Source organism: Canis aureus, chromosome 18, assembly GCF_053574225.1.
Source record: "Canis aureus isolate CA01 chromosome 18, VMU_Caureus_v.1.0, whole genome shotgun sequence".
In the NCBI taxonomy this organism is placed as follows: domain Eukaryota; kingdom Metazoa; phylum Chordata; class Mammalia; order Carnivora; family Canidae; genus Canis; species Canis aureus.
In genome coordinates, this window is record NC_135628.1 from 41,424,429 (window position 1) to 41,446,112 (window position 21,684).

At 36.7% G+C, this 21,684-nt stretch overlaps 2 long non-coding RNA genes across 4 annotated transcripts in view; both read right to left on the reverse strand.

Annotated features, from left to right (window-relative positions):
- Positions 1-21,684, reverse strand: part of LOC144288904 (uncharacterized) — an 89,990-nt gene that overhangs the window by 24,392 nt on the left and 43,914 nt on the right. For 2 of the 3 annotated variants that reach the window (XR_013356966.1, XR_013356967.1), the window contains exon 1: positions 6,670-6,743. The exons of the other annotated variant lie outside the window; for it this stretch is intronic. This is a non-coding gene — a long non-coding RNA (uncharacterized LOC144288904). Of the gene's footprint in view, positions 1-6,669; positions 6,744-21,684 lie in introns of those variants that run through there. 3 annotated transcript variants of the gene reach the window in all.
- Positions 10,579-20,893, reverse strand: LOC144288350 (uncharacterized). Its single transcript, XR_013356297.1, has 3 exons — positions 20,700-20,893; positions 19,678-19,780; positions 10,579-10,668 (listed from the first exon to the last, which is right to left on the reverse strand). It is a non-coding gene; the product is annotated as an uncharacterized LOC144288350 (long non-coding RNA).

Consider the following 21,684-nt stretch of genomic DNA (forward strand, 5'->3'; position numbering starts at 1 on the left):
AACATAACAAATAAAATAATGCCTAGCCTGCATGGAATAGAGGATGTCACTGTAGGGCTGCAGGCTTTGTAATTCAAAATTGGAGATAATGTTGGGCACAGTGATATTCATTTTGTAAGAAAAACAGCAAAATAATGACATCCTAATTGGAACATGTCTGCATTCTATTCCTGTGCTTTTCTATGTATTTTGTCATTGATTTTTCCACCATATTTTCTAGCTATACAACAACTCAACCTCAAATTCTCAAAACTCCTTTTTATCTTCTTTAAATATTTATGTAGCATTCAGCACTTTTTGGAAAGCTATGAGTCTATATCAAACAAATAGAGGGTTGTAAGCTAAAAGTCTGGAAACCACTGTCCAGGGGGATCAATTCAAAAAGTAATATGTCTTTATATAAATTGGAAAAGCAACATGACTAACTCGTTATTGCAGGCCAAAGTGATGTTGATGTCAGACCACAGAAAATCTTAAGGGTGAAGGGGGATTACAGAGGCACAGATGCAGTGAATCATCCATATTCAAATGAAAGCTTCTAACTTATGTGTAACTAATACTTTTTGAGAAGGTGGATAGAGGTTTGGGGATTTTTTTGTAGCTTCTGCCCATTCAATGTTCTTTGCAACCATCTGCCAGTAAATAATGATTAATTCTCCTTGACATGGGTATCACAACTCGATGAGAATTAGGAAATGATACACAGCAAAGTGAAAAGATAACTATAAGAATTAATAAATAATCCAATTCCAAAGCTGAAATAAAGTTGAAGATGTTGTTAAGTTTCTAATCTGATACAAACAATCAAAATCTAGACTTTCACTTACTTCACTCTACCAAGAATGGTGTTATCTTTGTTGTGAGGTATTTCTGCAAAACCCAAGTAGACTGGGTGTGTGAAACCAATGAACCTCTCTCTCTAGGAGCTGTGTACATTGACTAAAATACTTGTAAGTCGAAGGACCTTATGGTAGAGGACACTGGTTATGGTGGTGGAGGGGAGAGCATGTCTATAAAAGAATTCACCGTAAAAGGAGAGTCTGGTATAAGAAGCCAGACCCAGAAGCAGAGGTTTTAAAGTGAGGGTTGTTCCAAGTGTTATGAAGTTATTGGTGTCTGAGTAGATCACACCTTGGCATGTGGCTGTATGTGTGTTCTGGAGGTGGGGGTGAGTATGTGTAAATCAACAAAGTGTAACACCTCAACATGGAGACTAGTGCCCAGGAAAATTGCACACTTCATCTGCTTATGCTGAGTGCAGGAATACAAGTCTATTACTTACACAGGTAATGAGGCAGAGCAGAAGTGGAATGGGAGGAGGTGTCTTTCCAATTCCGAGCTCTATCTATAAGGAGGAGGCAATCTTTGACAAAGGACTATATGCAGATAACATTTAGCACCATTATATCCATACTATGAAGACATCATAAAACAAAATTGTACTTTACCAATTAATTTACTTTATGCATGATAATATTGAACAACACATAGTTTCTCATATTAACCTCATTTCTTCCAAAAGACTACATATGACACATAGATACAAATTTCAGAAAAATAATAAAACACTCCATGTAACCAACACCTCTCTTAAGAAATGGAATATACCAAATATAGTGTTTTCTTGCTTTACTTTTATTTTATAGTATAAGTATGATATCAAACAGGATATGTTCTTCTCTATTTGTAGACTATACTAAGAGAGTGAGTACTTCATCAAAGAGTTGTTAAACACTCAGAAGGGATGGAAAATTGTTTCTGAGAAGGACATGCTGATTTCCACTCCCACCAGTACTCCAAGGGTATTCTTGTTGCCCCACATATTTTCCAACAGGGGCTACTGTGAGATTTTTGTTGTTGTTGTTTTCCTGGTTTGTTGGAGGTGAAATGGCATTTTACTATAACTTTATTTTGCTTCTCCTTGACTACTAATATAATTAAGCATCTTTTAATTTGCTTATGAAGCATTCATGTTTCCTCTTCCATGAACGGCCTTTGTTTTTTCTCTTGGTTTGACTTTTTATGGTTGATTTATAGAAGACTTTGCTATGTTCAGATTGAAGTTTTTGACAGTTATACATTTTGCAAATAACTTTCTCCCTATAGGACACTTATGTTTTTATTCTCCTTATGGGGTCTTTGTTAATAATCAATTCCAAATACAAATTTTGACGTATTTTTCAATCTTTTCCTTTATGCTCTGTGCTTTTTAAAAAGGTCTTAATGAAATCTTTCTGTGAGTCACAGGCATAAAGATATTTTCCTGTATTGTCTTGTAAACCGTTTAGAGTTTTGCTTTCCACATTAGGTCCATCTGGAACTGAATTTGGTGCATGGTGTGCATCATAGTCCTAGTTCATTTTTTCTCCATCTGTAAAACCAATTTATTAAGCAGTCCATCTTCCCTCCACTGATCTGTCAAGACAAATACCAAACTTCACATGCCTGTTGTTCTGTTTCGGGACTCTCTTGTTTCATTGCTTTATTTCATGTGCCAATATGGCACTGTCTAAATTATTAGATCTTTATAAGAATTATTGCCTCATAGCACTAGTCCTGTCTTTCTTTGAGAGTCAGTTTCCCTCCAATATTTTTAACTTCACATTGAGATGTCATTATGATTATTATTTTATACAGTCAATGTTGTTTAGTCTTCTCAGCTTTACCGGTTTTTGTTCACCATTATCTCTTGAATTTCAGACTTTGAAATTCATTTTCCTCTTCCTGAAGTATGATTTTAGAATTTATTTTAATGAAGGTTTGTTATTAGCAAATTCAGTTTTCATTGTTGCTACTAATGTTTGGAAGCATCTTTATTTTGTCCTGATTCTAAATAAAAACAATTATTTTTCTGGGTATTCAATTTGAGGATGACAATTATTTTCTCTCAAGACTTTAAAGATTTTTTTTATATTTCCCCAGTTTTATAATTAATGACACAATGTAAGTTTAACTGTCATTCTTGTAGGTAATTTGGAATCATTTAGAATTCATATTACCATGGGCTTTTTGGTCCTATAATTACTATGGATTCCAACTCCAAGTTTGTATGGGGACTGTTATTTACATGGTTAGGCATTGTCCATGGATAGACATTTGTCTATCCATCTATCTACTTCACCTAGAGCCAAAATTAAGGTAAGTATATTTCATTTTTGCCTCAACTTTACCAGTTTTTTGCCTGCTGATTTCCAACGAGAGTGCCACTTTTTTACAATGTTGGTCTCCAATGTAGCCTGTGGGTTTGACTTCTGTCTTTTGCATGCATAGACTACCAAAACCCTAGCTTCTCAACCACAAAGGAATTTTCATATACCTCCATAATAAACACTTGCTCCAATGATTATTTATCTTTTCAAATTCATGATTCCTTACAGCTCTGGTCTCTAGTGATTTTCCCTAACTTTCCCAAAAGCTCAGCCATGCTTTTAAAAAGATGCTGTTTACGTTTTATCAAGCACTTCAGGTATTCTATGCAGGGAATGTTTCTTCAGATAACCAAATCAAATGTGTTGTGGGAAGCAGAAAACTCAGACATTTTCAAACTCTTCTTTAGTATCCTTGAATACTCCTTTCAACTCAATATCCTCAACTCTTCTCCATTTAGGAGATGGTCAGCTTCTGTGTCAGTTATGGGCCCGCAGGCACCTAGATTCTGCTGACATCTCAATTCAGTACCAATTCAGCATCCCACCTACTAGTCTTCTGACTAGTAAACATCTTTACAACTGTTTGCATTGTTTGAAATTTGTTCACTGACCTCTGCATTCTCCTACTTTTTTTCCCCTTGGATTTCTTCATCTCACATCTTCTTTTGACTCTGAGTGTGATTGTTGGAATCATCAGGTGAAGATCAAAACACATCCTTGGCTCAACAGAGGGAAAATGTATTAAAAAATGTAAACATAGAATGTGTCTTTCTGAATTCTACCTGGGAGAAGATAAAGTATAAATATTTGGAGTACAATAGGAAATGGGCTTATATTGTTTTTGTTCTGCACCTTTTTGAAATAGCACCAGTTTTAGAGAATGTTTTCCCCACCTTCCTGTCAGGCCTCTAATTGTGCCACCATCAAGGACTGGCTGAGTAATGACAAAAAAGTAATAGCGCAGAAGACAAACAGAACATGAAGCTTCCAAAAGGAGTGGAGATGTGCTAGTAAGCGTAGCTGAGGATATATCCGACTATACACACACAGGCAGAGCTATATAAAACAAAAGCAGTACAACCACAGGATGAGCTCTACAAAGCAGAGATTTTTGGCGGTTTTATTTCTAGTTCCTAGCACATAGTAGGTACTCAATAAACACTTGTTGAAGGAATACATAATAATATTCAATTTGAACTTAGGAGGTTGATCTGGTTTCATACTTTGCTCCAAATATATCGTAAAATATAATAATAATATCACAATATAACATCAAAGTAGTAATTAACCAGTTTATTTAGATTCACTTTTATTTTTTAAAGATTTTATTTATTTATTTATTTATTTATTTATTTATTTATTTATTTATTTATTGTAGAAAGAGGGAGAGAGAGAGTGTGCATGTGCAGTGAGGTAAGGGCAGAGGGAGAGGAAGAGTGTTAAGTGGATTCACTGAGCTTGGATCCCCAGGTGGGGCTCAATCTTCCTACTTGAGATCATGACCCTAAGATCACAACCTGAGCCGAAGCCAATAATCAGCCACTTAACTGTACCACCCAGGCACCCCTAGTTAGGTTCACTTTTAAAGCTTACTTTGTACAAAGAACATTGAGAAGTTAATAATGTATTATATCCTTGTTTTTCTGCATTATCCATGCCTGAAGTGAGCATAGTCATTGAGGCTATGCTACTCGAAACAGACATTAATATTTATGTGGTAGCAGCTACCACAAGAGCAGACATAGTACCCCAGGGAAATAATTCACTTCCTTCGGATCAGCCTTGCATCCCGATCCTCATCAGTGAAGAAATGCCCCGGAATATCTCATTTGTTAATCACCACTCAAAACCCCTCACACTTCTCTCCCTCTTATTCCCAGTTTTCTATTATTTTTGCAAGGGTTACCATCACCCTAACCTTTAAGTAAGGCAGGTGCTAATGAATGTATTATTATCTTTTAATCAGCTGAAAATGTTATCATGAAGTGTACATGTAACTTCCTTTATATAGTAGATGTTTGTAGAAAGTGGGCTACAATGATAGGTTATTAAGTATATGTAAGCTGAGTAATTATGCATTTTTTTAAGATTTTATTTATTTATTCACAAGAGACACAGAGAGAGAGGCAGAGACATAGGCAGAGGGAGAAGCAGGCTCCTCTAAGGAGCCTGATGAGGATCCTGGGATCATGACCTGAGCCAAAGACAAACACTCAACCACTGAGCCACCCAGGTGGCATGTTTTAAGTGTGTTAGAGGAGGCTGCTTTGTAAAAAAAAAAAACCGCATAGTGAGTTTTGGTAAATTTTAAAATAGACCTATAGAGGTATTTAGAACAGAATCACCATCTACTTTTAAAAACCTGAATTTTCATGCTTTGGAATTACCTAAAGCAGGGATATGTCTATAAAATAAACTTAAGAGTTTTTTGTTTTTAAGAATAGCATTCCTGCATGTCATTTAAACAAGTGTTTAATCTTGTTAAACAATATTCTCAAAAGAAACTCAGAAGAATCTTGGATTCATAACCTGGTTCATGTGGTTCTAGGACAGGATCCTCAATTCAGATGCTTCTTGGAGTCAGATGGATAAAATAAGTAAGTAGGCTACTTGTTTTACAATAAGGAGTATTTCAGACTGTGGCAAACCAAAAAGTGTATGGTCTAGCTCAAAATTTCCTGTCAACTCTTGCCTTATGAAAACGTTGGCAACTATCAGAAAAACAGAAACCAGAATTCAATGTGAATTTTCCTTTGTATAAAGCATCAACAAACAAAATCACAACATGGCAAAGATATGATCAGGCCATTTGCAGAGGAGACCCAAAAGGACAATAAGCTTTTGAAAAGGTGAATTTGAACAAGAAAAAAAAAAACATTAAAACAACAATAAGATGTCATTTGGTCCCATCAGATTTAAGGATTGCCAAGGAATCCAGCAAAGGGAGCTCTCATTTATTTCTAGGAGCAGTATAAATTGACACAATCACTTTGAAGAGGATTTGGTGATATTCAGTTAGATGAAAAATATACATACTATATGACCAGCAATTCCACTTCTGGATTTATATGCTAGATCAAACCACACACATTGGTACATTAAAGATGGTACATGAATATTTGCAGCACCATTGTTGAAAATAGCAAAACCTGGAAACAGCCCTAATTACCCTGCATAAAATGTTTGGAAAAATATGCTACAACACATTCTTATAATGGAATATTTTTAAAATATGCTACTAAGAAAACACAAATCAAGAGGGATAGAAGGCAATGTATAGGTTGTACAGAAAAGCTTAAAAACCTGGAAATATATATATTAATATGTAATATATATATTTATGTAGAGAACAGTATAAACAATATATATTAATATGTAACATACTATAACATATATACATATTAATTATAACATATAACATATTAATATATGTCATATATTAATCTATAATATATATATTTATGTAAAGAACAAAGGCAAAAGAAACATAGAAAAAAAATTTAACATTCATATAACTTACAGTCCATTGACAAGTCCTTGAGACAGCCAGGGTGACCTTCCAGGAACTCAACTGCCTCAATGTTAATACTTTGCTAGAGGCAAAAGGCAACTTTAGCTTGACATGAGCCAGACTCCAGGATCCTATAACCCTTCTTTTACATATGGAAATCCCTTTGGAAGTTCCCTTTATGTCTACCTTCCCCAGGATCTATGCTAGCAATCATCCTCTAAAGATACAGTCCACTGATAGACATGTGAAGGATCTCATAACTAAGGTTTCACTAGACAGTAGTAATGACCTTATCCCAACAATAGCTAGCCCCCTTAAGGTCCTGGAAACTTGCTTCCAAATTCCTTAGAGACCCTCCATTATCCCTGACCTCCATTATCCTCCCAACTGGAAAGTATGCAATCAGTCACCCATCACAACCTCAGGGCAGCTCTTTCTGCCAACAGGTCCTGTCCTGGTGCTTTATTAAAACCAATCTTTTGCACCGAAGATGTCTCAAGACATCTCAAGAGTTCTTTCTTGACCCTTTGCTCCTGAACCCCAACGTTTCCCATCCTATAGTATGTACTGAAGGGAAGGAAAAATTCTGCCTCTATCCTCAAGGTCTTCTAGTTGGACTAAGGTTTAAAATTACATGAAACACATTAACAGGAGAAAAAAAATCAAAGTTTTGTTACATGCACATGGAGGTTCAACAATAAAACCAAGATCTTAGAGAAATGACCAAGGCAGGTAGGTTTATACAGTTTAGACAAAGAGACAAGAAATCTGTGAGGAATTGAGAGGACAAAGAAAATTCTGGGAGCTTCCATTAGTAAGGAATGCTGAACAGAATTTGGACTGGGGAAGTAAAAAGTAAGACGGTTATAGAGGCTTCTCAGCTCTAAATTTCCCATCTCTGGTGATAAGGATGTCTCTTTACCTCCTGGTACAGGGATGATACCTTTCACATGGGAGATCTATTTCCTGTTTTAGGTGGAGAGAAGAAGGTCTGAGTGTTCTTTCACAGGCTCTCTTAAGTAATTTTTAGTTAATCAATATGCCAAAGTGGTACATTTTAGGGCAGCGTGCTCTTTGCCCCTACAGAACACACACATATATAGTACAAGAATTATTTACATATATTTACATGTGAAATATGCATGATAATAAAAACATTAGCTTCAAAGGAGGGGTGGTGACTTTGGAAGGGAGAGACAACGGAATGGAGGCAGAAGGGTGTGTGGAGGTATCTACATTTAGATACAATCCACAAAAAGCATAAAGATTAAATAAAGTAGAAAGATCTATATGAATTTTCACTATATATTCTATTTTTTTCTTTTTTATTTAAATTCAACTTAGTTAACATATAGTGTATTATTAGTTTCAAGGGTAGAATTTAGTGATTCATCAGTTGCATATAATACCCAGTGCTCATTTCATCAAGTGCTTTCCTCAATGCTTATCACCCAATTACTGCATTCCCCCCTCCCCTCCAGCAACCCTCAGTTTGTTTCCTGCAGTTAAGTCTTTTATAGTTTGTCTCCCTCTCTGTTTTTATCTTATTTTATTTTTCCTTCCCTTCCTCTATGTTCATTTGTTTTGTTTCTTAAATTCTACATATGAGTGAAATCATACCGTATTTGTCTTTCTCTGACTTACTTCGCTTAGCATAATACCCTCATTTCATCCATGTCATTGCAAATGGCAAGATTTCATTCTATTGATGGCTGAGTAATATTCTATTGGATATCTTCTTTATCCGTGTATCTGTCAATGGACATCTGGACTCTCCATATTTTGGCTATTGTGGACATTGCTATAAACAAATTCCATTTTTCTAAGATTTTATTTATTTATTTGAGAGAGAGAGAGAAGGCATGAGGAGGGGAAGGGGGGAGGGGCAGAAGGACAAGCAGACTCTGCACTGAGTGTAAGCCTGACTCATGGCTCAATCCTGGGACCCTGAGGTCATAACCTGAGCTTAAATCAGATACTTAATCAACTGAACCACCCAGGTACCCCATCATATTCTCTCTATTCTAAATAAGTCTAATGAAATATTTCATTAAAAATACTTATACAAGTGAGCCACCCTGCTCAAACACAAGACAGCATATTTTAAATCTGCAACTACACTGGCTATACCTTTGTAGTCACTTTTGCTGATTCTTCTTCAACTTTTGGATCTGTCACCGTTTCCATTCTCTGGATCTTTGACCTGGGATATCATCATTTCTCTGTCTATACTAGTATCTTATATATTTCCATCTCTCCTCCTGGACTTAAAAGCCATCTATATGCTGATGACTCTTAGATTTATATTTCTGGCCAGAATTTCTCCCCCTAAATTCTAGACTCAATTATCCAACTGTATACTTAACATCTCCACTTGTATGTGTGTTACACATCTCAAATCATTCATTACCCAACTTCTAGCTCTCACCCTCAAGCCTGCTTTCTGCAGCCTTTCTCATTTCAGTAAAAAGCAATTCCATTCTCCTGGTTTCTCACATCCCAAATCATGCAGTTCCCTTAAAATTCTCTTTGTCTTATATCTCATATCCAGTCAGCAAGTTATATGTATGATACAACCTTCAAAATATATTCAGAATCTGGCCACTTCCACTGCTATAATCTGGTCCAAACCAATATCAACTTTTGCTTAGCTTGCTACAATGGTAGCTCTGATTACTTCTACTTTGGTACCTCTTCAATCTATTCTTAGCAAGGCAAACTTTAAAAAAAAATTAAAATCTATGAAAATGTAGGGTAAGTATGTTACAACTTGACTTAAACTCTCTTTTTTTTTTTCAGGTGTTTATACTCGCTTTATTCATAATTGCCAAAAATTGGGGAGATAAAAACAGATGTGTTTCAGTAAGTGAATGAATGAATTGTGGCACATCCAGACAATAGAATATTATTCAAAACTAAAAACAAATGACCACGTAAGCCAGGAAAAGAAATGGAGGAAACTTAAATGCATATTGCTAAGTGAAAGAAGCCCATCTGGAAAGATTACACAGTATATGATTCCATCTATATGATATTTTGAAAAAGGTAAGGCTGTGAAGACAGTAAGAAGATCTGGTGGGTATAGAGGGATCATAGGTGGAGCACAAATTTGGGGGGCAGCCGAACTACTCCGTATGACACAAACCCATAGAATGTACAACCCCAAGAGTAAATGCCAATGTAAACTATGGGGTGATAATGGTGTGTCCAGATAGGCTCACCAACTGTCACAAATGCATTACTCTGGGTGGGGGGGGGATGATGAATGCTGACAATGGAGAGGCTGTATGTGGGCATATTTGGAAGTTTGTACTTTCTGCCAAATTTTGTTGTGAGTATAGAACTTCTTTAAAACTTGAAGTCAATTTAAAAATTCCTACTGGAATATCTAGAGTGGCTTCTCTTTTGCTGTTCAAATCCTGGCTGATGCCATGACTCACAATCCTCAGGTGTAATCATTTCTGTCTTGATTGAGTCAGGAGAGGTGTCATCATGTCTGTGCTGCTGGACTGGGGTAGAGGGGTAGAGTCAGTCAAGGGACTGAGGAGCTTCCCTGCTCTTCTCCCAGAGCTCCCAGTGACCTCCAAAGTGGGGCTGCACCTGAGAAACTCTCTGAGCAGATGTAGGCCCCAGAGGAGGACCAGGGGGCAGCCCAGCCTCTCAGATATGCTTCCTGGTGGTTTATGTTCTGACCTGTAACACTGTGGGTAGGTAGCTATTATACTGCTGATACTAATATGTAGCAACATCTTCAGGCTCCAGATTGATGGTGAGGGTGAACTCTGTCCCAGACCCACTGCCACTGAACCTCAATGGGACCCCAATTTGCAACTTGGATGCTTCATAGATCAGGCACTTAGGAGCATTCCCTCGTTTCTGCTGATAACCAGATTAACCAACTGTTACAGTTCTGACTCGCCTGGCAGGTGATGGTGACTCTATCTCCTGGAGACACAGACAGTGAGGTTGTGGACTGGGTCATCTGGATTTTAGAGCTGGCTCCTGAGACTGGAAACATAGAAATAAATATCTGCACTATGAATCATGTTATAAGAGGCATTCCCTGAAGGACCAGGTAATACTGACCACACTGGCTGAATAAATTCCCAGGCTTCTCCTTCCCCTTTTTTTTTTTTTTAAATAATAAATAAATAAATTTATTTATTTATTTATTTATTTATTTATTTATTTATTTATTTTGGTGTTCAATTTGCCAACATACAGAATAACACCCACTGCTCATCCCGTCAAGTGTCCCCCTCAGTGCCCGTCACCCATTCACCCCCACCCCCCACCCACCTCCCCTTCCACCACCCCTAGTTCGTTTCCCAGAGTTAGGAGTCTTCCATGTTCCTTCTCCCTTTCTGATATTTCCCACACATTTCTTCTCCCTTCCCTTCTATTCCCTTTTACTATTATTTATATTCCCCAAATGAATGAGACCATATAATGTTTGTCCTCCGATTGACTTATTTCACTCAGCATAATACCCTCTAGTTCCATCCACGTTGAAGCAAATGGTGGGTATTTGTCATTTCTAATGGCTAAGTAATAGTCCATTGTATACATAAACCACATCTTCTTTATCCATTCATCTTTCGATGGACACCGAGGCTCCTTCCACAGTGTGGCTATTGTGGACATTGCTGCTAGAAACATCAGGGTGCAGGTGTCCGGCATTTCATTGCATCTGCATCTTTGGGGTAAATGCCCAGCAGTGCAATTGCTGGGTCGTAGGGCAAGTCTATTTTTAACTCTTTGAGGAACCTCCACACAGTTTTCCAGAGTGGCTGCACCATTTCACATTCCCACCAACAGTGTAAGAGGGTTCCCTTTTCTCCGCATCCTCTCCAACATTTGTGGTTTCCTGCCTTGTTAATTTTCCCCATTCTCACTGGTGTGAGGCAATATCTCATTGTGGTTTTGATTTGTATTTCCCTGATAGCAAGTGATTCAGAGCATTTTCTCATGTGCGTGTTGGCCATGTCTATGTCTTCCTCTGTGAGATTTCTGTTCATGTCTTTTGCCCATTTCATGATTGGATTGTTTGTTTCTTTGGTGTTGAGTTTAATAAGTTCTTGATAGATCTTGGAAACTAGCCCGTTATCTGATACGTCATTTGCAAATATCTTCTCCCATTCTTGACTTCAACTCTCTAATGGCTTCTCACTTAAAGTGGGTAAAAACTGAAGCCTTTCAATGTTCCACATGGCTCCACAGGGCACCTAGTCCTTCTCTATATCTTTGTATTCATTTCCTACTTCAACTTTCTCCATGCTACAGCCACTGACTCACCACCATTCTTCGTGAAACCCAAGGCTGCTACAAGGACTTAGAGGTTTCCCTACTTCTTATCCCCTTTATTCTATTTTATATGTCTTCAAAGTTCATATCACTGTCTGGTGTACTATCTACTTTATGGTCTTTTTATTTTATGTCTCCTCTCCTATAATTTAAGTTCCATGAAAACAAGAAACTTTGTATTTTATTTATTGCTGTATCCTCAACACCTAAAACTGTGTCTAGCACACAGTAAGCACTGAATAAGTATTTATTGAATAATTTAATAAGTGGTTGATAAAACAGCCAAAGGAAGAGTGAATAATTGACACAGAATCAAAATTTTAAAAATAATCTAAATAGATTGGAATTACACTTATCAAATTTTTATGGATATTGTAAAGACATGGATTTCGAAGAAAAAGATCAATTGTATAAGATAGGGAGGTATTTCTTCCCATATAAAGCAAACCAGCATATTATAATTGATCAAATATTCAATATCTATTAACCTGGATGACATAAACATTGAGTAGGGTATAAGTAGTAGGATATAAGATAAAGGAGTAGGGTATAAGATAAAGCTAAGTTATGACACCTACACATAGGCCATATTTTTTTTCTTTGGGTGGACTAATAAAATCATAGCTAAATCCTCTAATCTCACCATGGGTCTAATTTACACTGAAATGAAGTACCAATTTAATTGTCTTTGTAAAAATTAACTGTCCTTAGTTTCCTAAGGGCATCTAATCATTTTTTGTTAACTGTTCTCCATGTCTCTCCTTTTGAAGTATTAGCCACATACTTGCATTTTATTGATATTTTTAATTGCAAATATAATAAATCTAGAGAAAGTGCATAAATATAAATATGGAGCTTAACAGGTTATTGAAGACAAGCCCTGATGTATATCCCTAATATCCTTTTTCCTTCCTGTGTCTACTCTTAGTCTTCCAGGCCTTTATTTAAGTTTTTTTTTTTTTTTCCTTTATGTTAGTGTGTGTTACCTTTCTTCATCAGGATTTCCTCAAAATTGGTCCCTTCTAGGGAAAGAGATACATGCTCTTTTAAGGAAGGATCAAAGTTTCAGTTTCTTTCCCTCAAATACTCTCTCCAGGGCCCTGGACATTGAAAGAGCTCAATAAATGTGTTTTGAATACAGGGACAAATGGAGTTGTATTAACAGACAGTAAGGACACAGGGATACTGAGCCCCTGCACACTCCCAAAACAATGAAGTGGAATCATTGCATGTATTGAAACAGATGCAGGCAGATTGTATGATGATCAACTTTCCCTTCCTTATTTTTTAATGTTTAATTTAAGAATGGAACATTTGATATTGAAATGTTAGATTTTATGAAGATGTAATCATTAAAATGAACAAGTTAATGAGGCAGAGAAAGAATGAGACAAGAACAAGGCTTTCACAGCATCTTTGCATCAACAGCCAGGCCATGATGGGAAATGTTCCTACACCTCGAGAGACAAGGAATGCAATCAAGCGCCAAATCTTAAATGGCTGCAGTCTAATGTGATAATTAAAAGAACAACATAGGCTACTTCTTTTTTATTCTTCCCTTTCTGAGTTGCCCATTCGGATCATACTATCACTTAGCTCTGTAAAAAGAGGAAACAAATAGCCAGTCCTCAGCCATGACAAGAGAACAATATCCCCAACATCTCCATGGAGTAAAACATCTTTCTAATGTAACGCTGTACTACTGCTTTACATGCAGAGAAGGAGAAAATAATCCAAAAATGCTCATTACCTTGCTGCATAAAGTTAATATTGGAATTTGATGGATTTTATTCCAAAGGAGAAATAGAATAGTGCAAAAAATTTTTATAGTATATTTCCAGTCCTAAATTCCTCATGTCTGTAAAGTGTTCTCTTCTGAAGACTTCATGCCCAATATCTATGCATATTTTATGAATGAATACTGTTGGCAATCATAAAACAGTGGTTCCTTGGTTGAAGATCTCAAATTATTAGAAGATGGAAGAAAATATAGCCATATCCTGTATTCTACAAAGTAGAAAGTCCTAGTCACCAATAAAAAAGATTTACAATTACTTTTAATGCCTGGGCTTCTGAATGAAGTTTTAAGAAAAATCAAAAGCTACTATAAAATGTAAAATGTAGGACAGGTAGCAACTATTTTAAATCACATAAATAAAAATATAAGGATTTGTCATTATGCAATCATATCCCTAGCAGTTGTTTTGTGACCCAGAATTTCATCATCAAATTCATAAGATCAAGGCAAACCTCCCATTCTCATTTGATTTTGTACTATTTGTCTTTCAGTTCACATGGCTCTTTTTACTTTCTAAAGTCCTCTACCTAAAAAACAAAACAAAACAAAACCCAGAGGCATTTAGAAAGTTTATTAATCTATCAAGTTATTATTCAATTTTAAGTGAAAATAAGATAGAAACCAAGAGGATACAAAATTAAGGATACAAAAGAAACACAGCCCAAAAAAGAGGATTAATAAGAAAAATAAATTTAGATCTGATTACAAATTAAAGAGCAATCCAAATGTTTACTGATGTGAATTTTAAGATGTTTATTTAGTATTTTTGCCATGAGAAATACTGAGTGTCCGACCTTATGCTAGGAGCTGAAGATACCAGGTCACATTCAAGCACGGTTTGAAACTTAGTGTCTTAAAACAATTATCATTCCCTCCTTCTCCAAGAGTTATCAGGATGGCTGGGTGATTTTGCTAATCAGTGGTACTCCATTATGTCAGCTTCAAGTCCCTGGGTTGATTTTGCTGATTTGGGAAAGACCTCTCTGGAACCTTGGATGGGACAACTGAGTTCACTTGGCTCTGCTTCATGTGGTCTCTTATGGTATAGCAGGCTAGCCTGTTTTTATTCTCATCATGAAGGCAGGAGAAAAAGCCAAAGTGTTCATGACCTCTTGGGACTGGGCTTAGAGCTGGCATTCTACACATTTACCTCTTCCACATTCTATTGGAAAAACGGGTCAAAAGAGCAGTCAAGTCAAGTCAAAAGGTAGAGAAAACAACTCTACCATCTGAAGGGAGTAACTGTAAAACCACATTAAAAAAAATGTGCACAGAAGAGTGAAAAACTGAGGCCCCAGATAATGGTTTTATCTGGGGACAGGAAGAAGTATAAAGGAAGTAGAATTTGGCTTCAAACCAACTCAAACAAGACAACACAGTTTGCCAAATGAGAAAGGTACAGGATGCAGAGCACATAGAAATCTTCCCTGACATTCAGAGAACAATGTCTTTAGTATCATAAGGAGAAGCTTTAACTCAGATGGGGCACTTAAGAAGGTAGGTAGTGCTAAATCCTAGTGTTAAGCTCTACCTTTAGAGTTTTGAATGACCAACATGGCGCTGAGCTTATTGATAAGAGAGTGGAGTTGGCAGTTCCCAATAAACTATGTGTTTTTTTTTTCAGTAAAGTTTTGACTTACTTGGTGGTCCTGGACACCTAGAGTTGATATCTTCTAGAAAACTCAATAATTTCAAAACCATATTTTTAATTGGACTCTAATCAGTTCTTACTTCCCTTCTGACAAAATCTCCTTGGTTTCCTCTGCTATGTATACAATGATTTGTTGTTGTGTTCTCAGCATAGGTGCATCTGGCTGAGATCAAATATTCAAAAGCAAAAATAAATGAGAGCCAGACTTAGCCATTCTCCTCTGATTACATTATGACTCAGGAGGACACCCACCAGTAGTTTTATTCATTATTGGATATTAAAATCAAAGGCCTTTAATATGCAGCAACAGAGTTGTCCAAATTGAAGCCCATCTGTGCATCCTTGTAGAAGTTTTCATAGCATAATACATAGGCAATTTTAATAAACCTATTCCTTTTTTCTTCCCCAAAGGACTGACTAAAACTTCAGCATTATCTTGATGCCTCTTGGAGCATTACTAGCTGTCTTCTCAATTTAAATCTTTCAAAACTGGATTGGGCCGACCATGGAGGATGCAGTCATCAATGGTAAAAAGCCACCTGTGGCTCTAATATAGCCCAGAGTGTCTATCTCTTGGACACAGATCCTTTCTCTACCTCTTCCTTGGCTCAACAGATTTCTGATAGCTCCATCAGCCTTCATATCTTTTGGATGAAAAACTGAGTAAAATTCTAGTAATTGTGGTCTCAGAAAAGCTGTCTTTTAAATCAATCTCTCCTTCTCTTATAATAAGTATTAGTGAAAGGAAATTCAGAAATGGGAAACATAATCTGAGTGGACTTTCAATGTGTTGTTCAAAAAAAACTTTAGGGGCAACAAAACTCTACTACTATACTTGCACTTCAACTGCTTTTAATTGTAAGATTCAGAGAGCTGTTAAATTCCTTCTTCTACCTCTTTACCAAATTCCTTTCAGTATTATGACCTACCTCAAACACCAGAATCTTCTTCCTGACATTTTTTCATGGTGGAGAAGAGGAACCAACAAGTCATAATAGAAAATGGGTTTCAGAAGAATCAGGTTTGAGTCTGAGAAGTTACTTAAACCTCTCTAAGCCTTTTTTTCTTTGTATTCAAATGAAGTTTAAAATTATATCTATTAAAAAAATTATATCCATTACATAGAGTAAAATAAGATAGGACAGGTCCCATTTCCCCACTAAACATTCACTACAAGTGAGGAATGATTACTATTACTATTAGAATAGAGAAACAACTCACTCAATCTTCAACTCTGTCTTAAAAACAGAATGTGACACTAGCTAGAAGCAGCACTTACTATAGCTCTTACTTTAGTCAAACTCTGTTACAAGAACTTTCTATATAATTTTTTTTTTTTTATTCATAGAGATGCAGAGAGAGAGAGGCAGAGACACAGGCAGAGGGAGAAGCAGGCTCCATGTAGAGAGCCTGACGTGGGACTCTATCCAGGGTCTCCAGATCACACCCAGGGCTTCAGGCGGCTCTAAACCGCTGCGCCACCGGGGCTGCCCAAGAACTGTCTATATATTAAGTCATTTAATACAACGTTACAAAGGAAATACTGTCATTATTCCCATTTTACTCAATAAGGAAAACTATGGCACAAGAGATTATACAGTGAAGCTGAGGCCACAAGACTAGGCAGTTGCAGGGTAAGGATTCTAACCCAGGCAGTCTGGTTCTGGAGTTCATATTTTCAACCATGATATTATGTGGTTTTTGGAGAGAAAATGTGTCAGGGAGGGAGAATGCTATAGCTATTATACATTTCTCCAGCGGTTACAGAGCTCTAATTAGGCATATGACTTGTTGACTGAGTTGGATATTTCAAAATACTTTCCCTTCCTCCTTTAGAATATAAAACCCTCAGGGGCAGAGACAATGCACATTGTTTTCCTTGTGTTTGTAGTACAATGTCCTGTACACTGCAGGTCCTCAGCAGGTCTTATTGTCTGGCTCTCTCTGTCTTTCATTTCCCCACAGGGCCTCTAGGAAATGTAAGTAAGTGGGTCCTGGGACCTGAGAGTTAAAGATACCCTGAGGTTTGGCCTCCTCCACCCCCTTGCAAAATTCTCATTAACACTTCTCAGGCAGCTAAGCACTTGTCCATGTAAATGAACCCCAGCATTCTGGAGAATAGCACTCATTCCTAGAGACTTCTGAAATGATGGTGTTCACAGCTGCCAGCCTCCTGCTCCGTAGAAGTCCCAGCACTGCTGAGAGCTCCACTTGCCACAGTCAGTAGGTTCCTTGGACTGAGGCTCAGATGCCTCTGAAAGTTGATGGGTAAGAACCAACCCAAAGGGAAGCCAAAGGGAATGCAGAGGGAAAAGAGTGGGATATTTTCCATTTGAAAATTTTTAGAAATGGGATCCCTGGGTGGCGCAGCGGTTTGGCGCCTGCCTTTGGCCCAGAGCGCGATCCTGGAGACCCGGGATCGAATCCCATGTCAGGCTCCCAGTGCATGGAGCCTGCTTCTCCCTCTGCCTGTGTCTGCCTCTCTCTCTCTCTCTGTGACTATCATAAATAAATAAAAATTAAAAAAAAAAAAACTTTCTTAAAAAAAAAAAAGAAAATTTTTAGAAATGTTTTAAAATTATACTTTGTAGGCAAGTAAAATCCTTAGGAGCAGTGTAGGAAGCTGCAAAAGGTATATTAGTTTAATAGTTAAAGGGTTTAATCTGAAAACAAATCCCTTGTCATTTATTATCCCAATAGTTCTACATGAAATAAAATTAATTTAATATATAAATAGTCATATCTTTCTTAGTTTGGACTTCACTATAACACATAACATGTTTAAAGTGCAATATATTCTTGATCACTTAGGCGACCATCCTGGTATTTATGGCCTGTTTGGGCTGTCCTGTTTAGCAGTCAGGGGAATATGGGTTCAAATCCAAGTTCCACTTCTTATTAGGTATGTGACACTGCAGAGATTACTTAGCTTTCTATTTATATCAGTTTTTTTAATCTTTATAAAAATAAGTACAGTGATATATCTCTACTTCTCAGCATTATTTCAAGCATTCACTCAGAAATGACATATAATCATCCAATACCTAAAAGTTGTTCAATTAATGAATATTATCATATTGACTGATATTTAGGTTCTGGTCATTCACTAGAATATAAATCCCGTGAAGATAGAGGTTTTGTTTCATTGACTGACACATCGGAATTTAGAATATATAAGTGGTTCAAAAAAATGATGGGAAAAAGATTATGAAAAAGAGGGAGCACAATTCCAGTGGCAAGAACTTCATATGCAAACAAGTCCCGGAATAGTAGGAGAGAGTGGTGGAAAAGAAAACGAGGTTTTGACTTGAATAGGATAAGTACAGGGCTGGGGTCTCTCATGAGTTTCTCATCAAGGAAACAATATGTTAAAATCAAGGGTTTGAAATAACTTGAGAAAATTTGAGCTTTACAGCAGATTTGTAGTGAGGACTGGATCCTATTCTATATTAGCAGAAGAGATGCAAAGCTTCCATGTAGAGTTATAAATTAGTGTCAACCTACACCTAGTTTCTAGTTCACATCATATGTTATTCTTATCTTGTATCTCTTTTTCCTTTTTTTTTCCTCACTCTTTCTTTCTGGTTTTCTTTTGCATTTCTTATAGATCCAGTGTGTATAAATTATCAGGCCTTATCCTCCTGTAGGGATGGTGATCCATTTTGTCTAGTTAAACGGTAATGTCAGAAACCTCTGGGTTTGAGTGAAGTGGCTCAGTCTCCTGCTATGTGGAGATTTTAGTTTAATGAGTCAATAGGAAGAGAAAACTTGCTATAATGCAATTCTTCTTTCTTCTTCCTATGACCTTTGGAAGATTTTCAAACAGAAGATAGTTTGGAATAGAATGTGGACATCTCAACAATGCAAGATTCATTCTCCCAAAGGAAATGCATACATTCTCCAATAATTTTAAAAGATATTTCTACACATCTGTCTCATCTCATTCTTGCAATACAAAGATTGGCACATCTGGTTTTTAATGAAAGATTATTTTTAACATAGAATTTTTATAAACCAAAAAGACTGTGGTTCTGTGGCTCTGTGGTCAAATATTATTGAAAATTAGCAATAACTCTATGAGGAAATAACACATCTGTCCCATTTAGAGAGGGTCTGGAGTTTTCCCAATAAACTGAGCCTAAATCAAAGCCTGATCTATTAATTAATGGAAGTGAACTGAATCTTCAAGTTAACGCAGCTGTCCTGATGCCATGAGAATCTCTTCATCTAGTGCTTCAGGAAACCACCATATCCTTATTCTTACCCATTCTGATGAATATTCACATTCATTCTTCACTCTAGTCTGGAACCCGAGGGGAAAGAGAGCCAAGAAGATCTGGGCCTTATCTTCTGATGATATCACAAACCTAACATACAATCAGTAATTAGAGAAGCTCTAAGGGAGAATTACCAGACACTAAAGGGTGAAACAATCCTATAGAGAATTTTGTAGGCTAAGCAGTAGAAGTATTTATGGACAAAGTCAGGACTTGCTGATGGCTAGGAGTGAGAAGACAAAGGGAAAGCAGCTACACAATCCCAGGAGCAAGAATCCCACAAGGAAATAAGTTCCACAACTGTAGGGGAGAGTGCTGTAAAACATCACCAAAGGACAGTTTTGACTTGAAAATAAGCATGGTACTGTGGTCTCTTAGGGGTTTTTCATCAAGGGAATAAATGTTAAAAACATTCTTTATTTAGCAAATAGAAACTGAGCACCCCTCTGGACACGTCATTTTGCCTGGTGCTGTGAGGAAAGGTGAGTTAGCTAAACTCTTTGATCTAGAAAAGCTTAGAATTTATCACAGCCTATTCAAGAAGTTTTGCTTTCTAAAGAGGTATTTGAATAGATATGTATTTTAAATGACCACTTCAGCAAGGTTTGGGAGAAAGTTTTATTATTAAATTAAATGTAACCCCTCTTAAAGCCTGCATTAAAAATTCTTCTCCACTTTTGGTTCAAGTCCACTTAAAAGTCAATTGCAGCACTGATTGGCACAAAAATATCTGTGGTTCTGAAAAATGTCTCCAAAGACTGGCATTTAATTCTGTCCATTCTCAGAGTTCGTGATATGAATTCTATGGGTAGATAGAATTTCTGGATTTAGATCCTCTTAACCTGATAGCTATCTTTTTTTAAAGGGACTTCAAGATGCTCATTCTGATTCTGGCTATGACCTGCCAGGATCTCTTACCCAAAGCAGATACTAACATCTGTTGTTTTCACTTGGGATACCTCACATTGCACAAGTCATATTACTTGTCAATTTTGGACAAGTGACTCACTGTGTTTATCTTTCTTCTAGCTTCTGAAGTTATGTTGCTGATACTGAAATGTCAGTTCCTTGACCTTTGGATGCAGAGAGGAGCCCCAGAGGATATTCCCAGCATTTGAAAGCAAGTTGTAAGAATTTGGTACTGGAAAGAAATATTACTTGCAGTTTAATAGTCTTTCAGATTAGTACAGTTCTGTTTTAAAACAGCACTCTGTTCTCAGAGGTTTGGTTGAGAAAAATTAAAGTGCATTGTATATTAATGTAATTATTCCCTAGAATTATTGGATTTTCAAGGATAAGAGGTTTGAAAATGAGTTATTTTCTTTGGAATCACATATTTTTGGACTCCTGGTATACATACTTGAGAAAGTGCCCTTAGAAGTGTTCTTTAATGATACAAAGAAGCCTGTTTTCTCAAGAATGCCTAGGACTCTGGACAATATTATGCTAGTAACATCTTGATGAATAGGGAAACATTTTTACATCCCACAAACTTGAACTAATTAAAACGAACATGGGTAAAAGGCAAATGCAATTTTAAATAGTGATTAGCAAAATTTATTTTCCAGGGTGAAAAATGAATATGGTCAAGGAAATGAGGCTTATCAGGTCTTTCCACTTGCCTCACAAATCTTCTATGAATTAATAATCACTGACATTTTTATGAAACAATGTCATTCTCAGCACAAGTCTCTGCTTTGTGCATTATGACCACCTTTATAAAGGCTTACCTCAAAGTGAGAGGAATTAAAAAAGAGTATTCACAGCACTCTTCAATTACTAGGGAAGCAGCAAAGGGAAATGAAGGCCCAACTTACTTTGCCCTAAAGAATTCTGGCAATTGACATAAAAGTAATATGAGTACATTGAGGAGAGAATATAAATGCCATATAATTACAGAGAATCCAAACTAGAGGAATTATCAGGGGAGACTTTGAATTGGCGAAACGGGCTCTGTGATGGTTGTTATCTTTAAAAAAATTCTAATTAGGGGG